Below are 12500 nucleotides of genomic sequence, written 5' to 3'. Positions count from 1 at the left end.
TTTAATGATATTAATAAAAAGAAAAATAAGATATGCATTTAACACGGCTGCCAAGACAAAGTGTAATTAAGAAAAATCAGTGAAGAAGAGAGAAAAAAGATTGAATGGTGATAAAATTAAATAGAAAATAGAAAAGCAAATGTCAAAATGCCCAGACAAAATGACGTTTAAAGGCACAAAAAATACAGCGCAAAAAAGAGGTCAACTTAAATGTACAGGAAAATGTCAGCAAGAGTTATTAAAAGATACTAAATGGAAATAAGTAAATAAATTTAATAAAAATAGATAAAAAAATAAAATCTAAAATAAAATATATAATTTTTTTTAAGGGGAGAGGAAGACCAGTATCTGCAAATTCCGGATAAATCAAGTAAGTAAATGCATATAGTAAAATATAAGTAAATATACATACAGGATATGAATGTGTAGGTAGATTGATATATTTGATAGATAGGAATATTTAAAGACTAAAACAGAAATTGCAGATAAAAAACCGGCCAAGCAAAGAAGAAATAAAGAATTAAAATAAAGGATTATTAAGTTATAAAGTATTAAGAAAGTATGTAGAAAAAAACGATAATTTTAAAGAAAAATTATATATCTATCTAAAAGGTAAATGTAATACCTATGTAATTTAAAAAAAAAACGATAATGTTAAAGAAAAATTATATATAACTGAAAGGTTAAAGAAATAGCTATGTAATTTCAAAATTACCATAATTAAATTTGAACTTATGTTTACAGAAAGAGATTAGTTCGTTTTTAGAATTTATTATATTGTTACTTTGAGGGGAAGTAATTATAAGTAGCTTTGGTTGTGGGAAATAGTTTGAATTTTGTTCATTGTGTTCAATAAAGAGTGGGACAATGATAGTATGACGGCTTTTTTGGAGGGGATAATGAATGTTGTTAGTATTAGGATGGCTGTTAGGAGAAATATTATTATTATTATTGCTAGTTGTATGATTGTAGATGGAGGGGGTGCTTGAGTGGTGTATTATATTAGTAACTATACCAGATAGAGGATGGGAAGAAGGATAACTTGAAGACGAAATATTAGTGTCTGTTATGGGAGGATTGCGTGGGAGCTCAGTAATTGTGCAAAAATATATAACATCTTTATGGATGCAATCATTATTGAGTTGGCAAAGATGTTTGTTATTACAATTACAGTTAGTTTTGGGTTTAATTGGGAAAGGGATTTTTGGGCAGATTTAATTTTTTTTGTTATTAGATGTTAAGATTCTTTGTGCTAAATTAGGCATTGTTGAATAAGAAATCCTAATTGAGTTTTTATTGAAAATATATCTGTGTGGGTATTTGAAAGAGTTTTATACAATGTTGAAGAATTTCTTAGGTATATTAGTTTTGACATTTACACTAAATGGAGGATTAAACCAAATATTTTTCTTTCTCCTGATGCGACTGGGTGGGTTAGAGGTATTGCGATTAGTATTTTGGTTTGGATTATATATGTAGACTGGTCCATTGTTATTGATAGCGGCAGATCTTGTTATTTGGTTTCTGGCGACTCATATTGTGTGTGATCACAGATTTAAGGCGGTCAGCAGGAGGAGCATAATGGTTGTATTATTGAAGAAAGTAGCATTTTAATTAATTTTTTTTTCAGAAGAAAAAGCAGAAATTCTTCTAGAGATGGATGGTACTATAGATTTTATAATTGAGTTGGAGTGGTTAGAAGATTTATGAACATATAAAAGCGTAAGGTTGGGTTTATGATAGGGGCTATGAATTTCGGTGTTAAGATTAAGTGTAAAATCTAGAAAATTTGAAGTTTTTTTGTTTGATTCGATAACTATAGAAAGGCCAAAGTTATTAAAGAAGTTATGTAATTTTTTAATTGTTTTGTTGTACTCTCTATGTATATATATGTTTTTAACTCTTTTTCAAAGTGTTTTTTTTTTAACATGTTTTATTAAATATTTGCTCTTATTATAAGCTCTATCTCCCATTTGGTTTTATCGAGCTTTTACATCTGGCTAAGATTACTTTATAAATATTAATTTTTAATTCTGATGAGAAGGAAAGTATTTCTTCGAAACTCCGCGGATTAAGGACTATCCATTTATCTAGTGTTTCCTTTTCAGATTAAATACGTTTTTAACTCATTTCAAAGTGGTTTTTAACATATTTTATTAACTGTTTGCTCATATTATAAGCTCTATTTCCTATTTGGTTTTATCGAGCTTTTACATCTGGCTGAGATAATTTTATAAATATTAATTCTTTAATATTTATAATATACTTTAATTTTACCATCTTGGATCATTTTGGTAAATTTAATTTGATTTTTATTATATATATATATATATATATATATATATATATATATATATATATATATATATAGTTCAGTATCCACACATTCTACTTGAATTCTACAGAATTCAATGGCATAGCAAAAAATTGTTTTTAATAGTTTTTTTTTTTTAGTTTGAAATCATACATGATACTTTTTAATTAAGAAAAATTCTAATACATCGTGCTTAATTATTTCACAAATCTCCATCTATTGTTTCCAATTATCTTTTAAGAAGTACATTGCATGTGAGAATTGTTTTGCAGCGATTTATCAAACATAAATTCCATCAAAAGTGGGAAAAATGGTTTTCATTCCACTGATTGATTGATATTCAGTCCATTTTATGTTCAATGAATCATTTTGAAGCTGATTTGATAAAAAATGTTTTCTAGCAATCTTCAATAAATGTCAAACCACTTCAACAAGAAGATTAAATATTTTAGTTCAGTGTTGTAATAACAGATAGAAAATTATATAATTTTTTTTGTTTGACCTGACTTTATCATTTTGTATTATTTTCACTCACTCTATAGCATTTATGTGTCTTATGGACTTATCACTTTAATGTGAGAAATGGCAAAAGTTGGAAATTTAAGTCAGCTCCTTGATTTGTGAAGAAGGCAAAATACTTAAATGTCAGCAATATGTTTGAAGTATTTCACATTCTTTGTTCAGAAAGAAAGGCTTAATTTCAAACCAATGTTCCGAAGCCTTTTTCCTTCTGTCAATCAAAAAATGCTGATAATCTAAGATTTTTCCAAATGATGAATTGTTGTAATTCATCATTTGTAAGTGCAACTCAATGGTTAGGGAGTATGATACTTTCTTGAAACGTTCCCTGTTTGTGCTTGGATTCTTATTACTCAATGCAAAAATTTGTTTTCTTTGGTTGCATTTCTTTTTTGCTAGCATATATAAACAAAGGTATATTACACTGCTCCACCCCTGTAATGGAGGAGGTAATACCTTGAAGGATGGTTTAAGAATGAACGAATCTATATTATACTACTGTCTCTAAAAGAAGAGATAAGTCTTGGAATGATCGTTCCATGACAACAGAACAGATAATACATACCCAGCCGCCCCCAGAAACGAGAATCTAACCCCTGAGGTAATGGTATCGTGATCACGGAGCAGATATTAAACTACTCCGTGCGGCAAAAAAAAAAATGAGAAGGTAATGGCATGGTGGATATTCTCAAAACAACAGAAAATATGCTCACTATTTTCTCTTTAAAAAAAGGAGATAATGCCTGAGAAGTTAGTAACATGGCAGGAGAACAAATACTACAGTAACACCACCTTGAATTGAGTATTGAAAGATAGTACATTAGTTTGAACTAGTATAGTAAACTCAATTGAGTTTTAAAATATAATATAGTATAGTTTCGGCTTCAGAGAAATATCAAATCTCCATCAGTAATAGATAAATTCATCAAAATAAAGAATGACTTGAAATCGATGATGACTGAATCTTTCTGCAACATTTATAGCATAACAGTTACAGATACGTTTGATTAAAATAACGTGTTTAGATTAATAAGTTTGTATATAGTAAAGTACAAATGAAACTCATCATTATTTGCTTTTCAAAACTGTTATGCATGAATATATAAAATACTATTTCTGAGTATAAAGATTATGTTAAAAGTTGAAATATTTTATTATTAAATGTTTTATTTCCAATGTGTTTATGATAAAGAAATGCAATAAAAAATATTTTCTTTATTATAATAGTATTCATAAAACGTAAATTAATTTTTAATAGCATTAACAAATTCGTCAGATATCTTCATGCTAGACTAAAAAAAGTCCTTCAAAACACACATGGGTATAGGCTTGTTTGCGTATCATGCTGAAGTGTTCTTCTTACATATGACTTCTCATGCTTTGTGTCCACATTGTTTATTTTATGGGAAATCCTGCCTATGGTAAGCATGAGTTAGGACGTTGTTAAATAATATGTTAAATAAATATGTTGCTAAATAAATATGTGTTATACAGAGCTTCACTGTTATTTTATCAACTTATTGGGGCGAAATGATTGATTTTTTTAAAAATATTTAGACGGTTATAGGGTGACACAAGTCTTTTTAATATTTTACTACTACTGTTTTTTAACTGTTTTTCAACTACTATTCTCATCTAAGATGTTTGATCAATATAACCTCCAACTTTCTTCAGGTACATCGAACTTATAAATGTTGAAGTCGAACTTGATAAATGGGAAAAGTACTCTAAATAATCCAGCAATAATATACGAATGACCAAGAATATGTATTTATAAAGATTATTTCCTAACAAAAATTCTTACAGCAGTATAGAAAGTTTAGTCAGAGTAACAATAGCAAAAAAAGAACAACAACAAAAGAAGAAGTACAACAAGAACAATAACAAAAGCAATATAAGCTAAGGTAAAAATAGAAGAATGATGAACTGAAAACGATGAAAAAGCGATTCTGCTAAATAACAAAAAATCAAAAATCAAAATAAACGTAGGAAAAATAGAAAGGAAATAAAAAAGAAGAAAAAATCTATTTTTATTTCCTTCATCCTAACAGAAAAATTACTGTTAACTTTAATCTAAAAATAAAGCCAAGGAAGAAAAATCAATTGTTTTTTGTTTTTAATGAAGTTATTCAATAAATGAAACATTATTTGAGAACTCAAATTCCTTATTTTTCAAGCAATAACAATCAATAAATAAGATATAGGATTTGAGACTTCTTGACAATCGGTATCATTTGGCCATTTTTACAGTGGCTCTTAAATTCTTCGAGTCAAGTTTATAATATTCTCCCATGGCAACAGACAAGGGCCATAAAAGTGTTATGGTTTTAAATGTTTACTCTTCTCTTTTCTATTTCCTATTAAAATTCACTTTACAAAATTCTTTTTATAGATATTGATTTTATTAATTCACAAATTTTCATTAAAATTTTCTTAACAAATCTGCCAATTAATGCTAAAATATTTAAAGACTTCAACTCCCAAAATTATTCGCTTGCATCTTTTTCATAATAGTTATTTTCAGTTTATTTTTATGTGACACGATGTAGTATTTTACTGGCTCAAAGAATTGATTAAAACAGTGATGGAATAATTAATTAAAACTTTTGGTGACAAGTATCACCAACTTTTCTTTTGCTCAAAACAAACGATTATATTTTTTCATATTTTGGGAGAAATACTATATTTCAATTATAAGTTGAAAGCTCAAAATATGCAGCAGATAACTAAATCATGTTTATGATTAAAAAAGTTTATCAAAAGCACGTGCTAGCTATATAAAATTCTACTTGTTCTTTCTTTAGTTAGTCTATATGTTACGCTTTGAAGGTCAAATACAATTTTTGAAGGCTAAACTGTTTCAAAAAAGCCAAATTTTCAAAGTTTTACTTTAAAAAGGCCAATCTGGCAACTCTGCACAAAAACATAAGAATGATCTCCCTCTGATGTAGCCTCGTTTTCGAATATCATCTTAATAATATATGATCATTGTTGCAATGGTGTGAGAAAGGAACTCATAGTAATTTCGATGTGCCACCAAATAAATGACGTCATCAGAACATTACGTCAAAAGGGAACATTCACAAGAAACAGAGGAAAAAAGGAGAACACTGTCTCCCAAGAGGTGCTAGATTGAAGAAGTAAAAGATTGTCTCTTACAATGTGGTGTTGTTCTTTATATTGGACTATATAGCACAATAGTACTTTATGAGTATTTATTAGTTCTTATTAATTTATCTGATTTGTATTAGTTTTATACTTAAAATACAATGGATACTATTTTCATAGAAATGTTAATAAACTTATTTACTGTGTGTGTTATTGGTTTTTCTGTCAAAAAACTTGATTTTTTGCACTATCCAGAAAATTTATCAAGATTAAAAATATTTCACATTCTGTGAAATTTCCATTGGTCCTACTAGTAATATATGAACATTTTAATCAAAAATCACAAATATTATTTCCAGAGTAAGATAAGGCAGATATATTAGATATATTGCTATACTGGGGGCTCTTCCTACATGTATGCAATGAACACTTTCATTAACTGATAAACTATAGAATAGCAGAAAATGTGAAACGGTCTAATGCCTTTAGTGAAGGTTCTCAATAAAAGAACTGATTCTTAAGAGCTTTCCAAGACAGTCAATCATTCCAAAAGAGTGTGTGTTGGGAAACAGAAATAAAATAAAATCTGAGAATTATTTTTAATTCGATCTCCTCTAAAAGACCAGTAAATTTCAAAATTTTATAAACATAACTTAGCACAAGCTAAATTCCTCAACTTGCCTTTCTTCTCCAACAAGAACAGTATGACTTTTTTGTTTTAATTCGTGTTACACATCTATGTTTCAAGAAATATTTGCTCTTGTGTTATATCTTGTGTGTGGCTTCTAAATTCATCCAAGAGTCTATTTTTCTTCGTAATTGTGTATTTTTATTTACTTTGCTGGTTGTTTGTTAATCTTTTTTTTGTCCTCTTGTTACGCATTCTTCACTCCTTTTTGTATTTCTTTGATGAGTCAATGCTGATGAGCCTTTTGTTTTTCCATCTCTTGCCTTATACATCGTCATCAGTTTTCTCATTATTTCGTTAATTTTCTTTACTTCTTCCTTTTCTCTCAATTCAGAAAGGTCCATGGTATCTGCCGATTAATATTATCCAAGTATTGATTCTCTTAATAAGATTTCCTCGGTAGAGTTTTATTTCTAATATTATTATCATTCTTCTAATGTTACTCCTGTTTTTCTTTTCTTCTTTAAATTGCATGATGCTATCTGCTTCCAAGATTCAAAGCTAATTACAGTTTTCTTTTTATTAAATGCCTTGGGGGTTCTCTCGTGAGGTTACGTTGTTCTGTTGTTTGAGTTTTTCCAATGATAAGAACTCACCAAACTCTGTTCCTATGACCACTTTAAATCCTGATATTCGTATAAGAATTTTTAGTTCCTTCTTTCTTTGAGATTTTCTATAGGCATGGAATTAAATGTTTATAATACATAATTGAATATTGCTATGACTATTATAAATATAAATAGTTAGAGGGAGAATTTTCTCATTTGTATTCCACATGCTATTTATGGTTTTCTGTTGCATTCTATATAAGAAGTGTGGAAAGGAGGGTTGACTCGGGCATCCAAATTGGAAGAGAGGCTGATAAGATTAAATAGGTATTCCCCTTAGACCGATCAAATTAAGTTGTCTCCCTTTGATAACGTGATTCTATGAGACTTTACGAGACTTCATTTTTGCAGTATAAATATCGGTCAGCCATCTTTGTTTTGGTTGTTATTGATAGTTTTCTTACTGGCCACACGTGCTGAATAAAGTATCAATTTTATATCCATTTTCATCGGCTTTGTGTGTCGTTTTTTAGAGGCATCTAATACTATTCAACCTATCTATTCTCGTAATATTTCTCAGAATTATGAATCTTATTTTCTAGCTTTTAAACGTTTTGAATAAAAGAATACAATCTGTATGGATAAATATCTATCACCAGGTCATCACTAAACTTCCACATGTCACTTCTATAAGATGATTTACTTTTTTATGGGAGGAGTGCTAATAGTTTGAAATATTTTATAATCCAGTCTGTTATATCATAGTGTATACCTGTCCTATACTATATGTAATCAATGGTACGTATACTTTCCCCATTTTTGTTTTGACTACCTTCAGTATAACTTAGATGATGGGGAGATTGTCATTTATTATATTCTTTATAAGGTAAAAGTCCTTTGTCTCATCACATGTATAGTTCTTCAGATATTTTTGACCAGCCAATATATTTCTCACTCTATTCAACGAGTACTTGTCAATATTGTTTTATTGGGGGTTGACCGTTGACTGTAGTTCTTTCTCACCTCATCCATTCTTGTTTAGGTGCTTTCTTAAGGTTTGTTTAACTGAAATGGTTGCAGCCATTGTTAGGCAGTCATCTGCCAAATGTAGAGACATTATAGATAATAAAAATATTTTCTGTGGAAAAGTATATACAGCGTTTTGTCAGTGACACAATGAAAAACTCGTTTTATAAATCGATATGAAAACAAGCCTATTTACCTTCCTTCTCACGAGGACAAGTTGCGATCGAATGTCATTGTTTATGTGTGCGATAGACAGTTCTTTAAAAAGGGGCACTCTACATGGGACAAAAATTAAAATGTGCCTTATATGATCAAAGACGGAACAGATATTTCATGTTTATCCGAACCCCTTAGTCAACGATGCAAAAAAGTTTTAAAAACATACACGCACACAATTAACAGATGGAAAATGTTATCTGCATAAATTCGAGAACAGATTTCTGTTTCGTGCTACTCTTTAAGATACAAAATAAACCAACAGAACTTTACCATTGTCAACCAAGGGTAGAGTTTATCAATTGTCTATATATAATTTAATTATATATGGAACTGAAACCGGATCAATGTATATTGAGGACATGCTGTGCATAGAAATAAATGATATAATAATCCAAGGAATGTGTAATGTGAATTTTAAATGAATGCTTAGATCTGATGATTTCAGAAGATTTATTCTGGAAGTATTGTGAGATATATGCAGAACAAAAGACTTCGAAAGTGTATCCACACTGGAAGAATTTATGAGAGTTTTTGGATTAATAGATGTAGTACAATTGAGGTAGCAGGGTCAGTTGGTAGACAATACACTAAGGAAAAACATGGAAGCAAGTTATAAGGATGGACTTCAGAGAAAGAGAATTAAATAAAGAGTTCATTAGAAATGTATCAACTTGGAAGTGAAATCCTGAAATGCCTATATGTGTAATGGACTAATGATGATGATGATTAATTGAAAACGTTTGACTAAAATTTGATTTTCTATTTAATGCCAATTCAATCATTTTACTGGTAATTTAATGTCGAAGCAATTTCTTTTATAAACGATTCATAAATCAAGTTGCTATGTTTCCCATAAAAGAGAATTGCATGTTCATATCTTCAACAGTTTTAGTGTCCAAATAAATACAATTCGATTGGATATGAATCTGACTTTGCCGATTGAATAGTCTGTCACAGTATCCCTTAAGCCAATAAACATTAAAAGTGTGTAAACCTACTATAATTCTGGAACCTCAGATTAGTTCAATTATCTAATACAGATATTTCTCAGCTTGGACGATTCCAAATTAATTTGTGTTAATTAAATCTTTTTGTGTTCTTTAATTTATCATTAGATTTTGTGCCGATCACTGTATTATTATCGGTACTGATTTCTCATTCAAATAGAAGTTGAATTCTTTAATAAATTTGAGATGATATAATTCCATGTTTTTGTATTATGCATAAATATCGATTGTCAGATTTTATCATACCTTAGCTGAATGTTTCTAAGAACATTTCGACTTCGACAAAATCTTATTTCCTAGCTGTTAAACGTTCTAAATGAAAGAATATAATCTGTATGAATATAGATATAACAGGCATATCAGAATATTTTGTTGAAATCCAGTTCACATTAGATTAAAATAGTGAACTTAGTTTCTCAGAGACGAGCTCAAAAGTGAGATATTTTTCAAATCATCATGTACATAGGCAAGTAGGAAAAGCATAGAAATGGGAAAACAAATTATTGATTATCTTTAAGTAATATTGCAATAAAATGGTTTATATATGGAAACAATAAAAATTTGTAAAAGGAATTTCTCTTTCCCATATATGAAGTGAATGATTGATTATGTGTACTTTTATTAGCAGGCCCGTGGAATGAAGACCAATGACCACAACAGAAAAAGGAATATGAGATGATCCAGCCATGATATGTGATCACATCGGTTATCTAAGAACATTTTTGATAGGCTAAAGGAGATTAAGAAAAAATGAAAAGACAAAAGATGAATTTTTTCGAACGTCAACCCTGAACTCTTACCAGAGTAAAAAAAAATCAGCAGCCAAACCTGTTTTGATGCTCTTTTTCCTGACTATCTTCTTAGTAACTCATTCTGGATTCCGACATGAGAACCAGATCTAGACCGCTATCTTGATTTCTTTCTTTGAAGAAAAGTTGGATTAGGATTAATAGATGAACACTAAATATATACTCGTTAATGTTTATTAAACAAACATCAATAATATAAATCAATATATAAATTAGAAAATTCTGATAGCACATTTTACTGCAATGCTAATCAACTGAATATAATACTCGCATCTGTGAATTACAAATTAAGAATAACTGAAATCCGTAAAGAAAACTATTTTAGTCACTTACAAATCAGATAATTATGTGATAGTTTTTTAATCAGGTCCACTGAAATCTCTGAAAAATACACGAATGTTATAAAACCTATATAATCTAAAATATGTTAGTTACAGAGAAAATCGTTTAATGCATGCAGATATATTAATCAAAAATTAATTCCGAACCAAAACAATATATTAATTGTACGACGGGTGTGCAATAATGCCCCTGACCCACTTCCCATAGCAGTAGAGCAACGGAACTTGGCACAGTTATTAGTCTTTCTCTACATAGGAACCACCCAGAGTTATGCATTTCTCCCATCGTTTGATGCAGCTCTGGAGACCGTTTTTGTAAAACACTCCAGGGGAAGGCTGCACCCTTGCTTCGTTTGAAGGTGGTGAGTCGAAGTGCTTCCACTGCATTGACTGGGCTTTGGTCTCTGGATCATAGTGATCGACCCAGGTTTCATCCTGTGTAATCAGTCTTTTGAAAAACTTTGACTCATCTTCTTGGCACATCTCCAAATTCATCCTCGAGCACTCGACGCGTTCTCGCTTCTGGAATGGTGTGAGCAACCTGGTAATACATCTGGCAGACACCTTATGCATGTGCAAATGGTCATGAATGATAGTTTCCACAGACCCTGTACTAATCTTGACATCTTGGGCTATTTGACGAATAGTAATGCGCCGATCTTCCAAAATGCCAGCCTCAACTTGACGGACAGATGCCTCATCAATGGCAGAAATGGGGCGACCAGGTGTGGGAGCTGTTTCCACAGACTTCCGGCCATGTTTGAATTCATGATACCAGCGTTTTACAAGGTCATATGATGGGGCATTATCACCATAAGTTTCTTTCATTTTATCAAAAGTCTCCTGTGGTGTGCGTCCTTTCAAATACAAAAACCGGATCACTGCTCGACATTCAACAGGCTCCATTTCACACCTGACTCAGTTCAAACACCTGTAAAGCAGAAATCACTATTAGTTCAGAGCTTTAATTTGCAACATAACCCGTGGAGATATAAATCATTGCACATGCAAAATTTCAGCTAAATCAGACAATGGGTAGTGGGTCTGGGGCATTACATTGCACGCCCCTCGTAACAAGTACGATCAACCTATAAGCACATTTAATCTATTTCTCCTCATTAGGTTTACTTATATTTGCACAAGAGATTTTTTTCTAAGTATTATATTGACGATTCTCTGGTAATAGTAATGGTAAAGTGATTGAAGTAATATTTCATTTATTCCACATCAAAAGTAATCTCATCTACTATAATTCTTGCTCAAATAATCTTTATCAAATAATGACTTAATAACTTATACATAAATAAAATATAAAAAAATATGTTGCAGACTATATCATTCAAACACTACCGCATTTAATTATATGATTAAGTGTTAGTTTTACTCATTTAGAACCGCTTTAAAGCTTCACCGCTCACTCATTTTGTGACCAAATTTTAAACTTGTTTTACAGTTCATAGGCCGCGTTCTCAGCTATATTTTGAAATAAAAAGTTTCAATTTAATTCATTAAAACAAAAGTTATAATAAAATTACCAGTGTCCAAAGTCTTCAGAATTAGAAAGGAACGTGAGAGACGGTTTCTTCTGATTGGTTGTTGGTAGCAAATTTTTAACATTGACGTTTCAGAGACGATTTCTTCTGATTGGTCGTTGGTTACCATAGCAATTTTTTCATCATTGACACCTTCATAAATCATAGCAAGAATGTCGCTCGCATGCTATCTTATTTGGGTTATATAGAGAGTTAACAAAAGTGATGCTCTTTGCCGTGCTAGGCCTGGTAGTATTTCGCCCATGGCATGGCTCGTTAATTCTGTTTTTCTCTCTCTTTTTGGTACCTTCTTTCCGTTTATTGACTTATGTCTTTTGTTTGATTTTTTATTTAGTCAATTAAAGAAGGTGGTAATAATTTCTTATTTC

This window comes from Euprymna scolopes, chromosome 18 (genome assembly GCF_053919585.1).
Source record: "Euprymna scolopes isolate OS-2025 chromosome 18, ASM5391958v1, whole genome shotgun sequence".
NCBI lineage: Eukaryota > Metazoa > Mollusca > Cephalopoda > Sepiida > Sepiolidae > Euprymna > Euprymna scolopes.
This window is presented reverse-complemented; position numbering follows the sequence as displayed.